The sequence below is a fragment of the Trypanosoma theileri genome (assembly GCF_002087225.1).
Source record: "Trypanosoma theileri isolate Edinburgh chromosome Unknown TM35_Tth_33_V1, whole genome shotgun sequence".
Taxonomy (NCBI): Eukaryota; Euglenozoa; class Kinetoplastea; order Trypanosomatida; family Trypanosomatidae; genus Trypanosoma; species Trypanosoma theileri.
Window position 1 is genome coordinate 138,881 of NW_021639875.1, and position 883 is coordinate 139,763.

Consider the following 883-nt stretch of genomic DNA (forward strand, 5'->3'; position numbering starts at 1 on the left):
AAAAAGGATGAAACCCGGCAACCAGTCTACGTGCGCAATGCTCGAGGCTCGTTGTCGGGTTTTGCCCTTTTCTTTTTTTTATCCCTCACCCCAAGGAGGGAGAGGAGAGAACACAACCCAAGGCGAGCGGCCAACTTGTCAGCGCCTTGTGCGCAACAAGAAAAAGATGGGTGGGGTGGCTCCCTGGGGTGTTTCACTTAAAAAATGAGTGGGGTTGGGCATAGTGGAAAACTCTTTGCTTTCCCTACTTCAACGCTGGGGAAGATGGGTTTGAAAGGTATTCCGCAAAGATGACCCTTCCCCGTTCCCCTCATGACATGGTGTGGCCCCATGCAACCGCACCTTTTACTCGGAGGCATGCGGCACCATGAAAAAAAAACATGAGGGTGAGTCCTTCCTTCCCTATGATGAAGGCAAAATGTAACATGATGGTGATGTGTTAAGGCGTTCCGCTACTGCTATGTGTGGTGTGAAAAGGAAATCCATGGGAAATGCAGAAAAGGAAAAATAAGTACAAAAAGAACATTTTGCCTCATAGGTATTTTGGTTTGTTGGCACCCCACCGCCTGCCCCACCACAACAATGTGTGAGGTATGTTTGGCTTCCCTGGGAGATGGAAGCGCGTAAGCTTTGCGCCGCGATTGGACAGCCCCCATTGCCAAAGGCGAGCCGTGATTCACTTCAGAGGTCCGCGGCGCCCACCCCACGATGTTGGCAAAAAAAAAAAACTTGAGGAGGGTACGGCACCCCGGGTTCCAGCGCCATCACTGACCGCCGTACTGACGAGGCCTGTGGCCGCTTAACTTCACAAATCGGACGGGATATGGTGCATCCGGCCAAGCATGGTCGTACCCGAAGTACCCGCAATAGAACACATTATGCT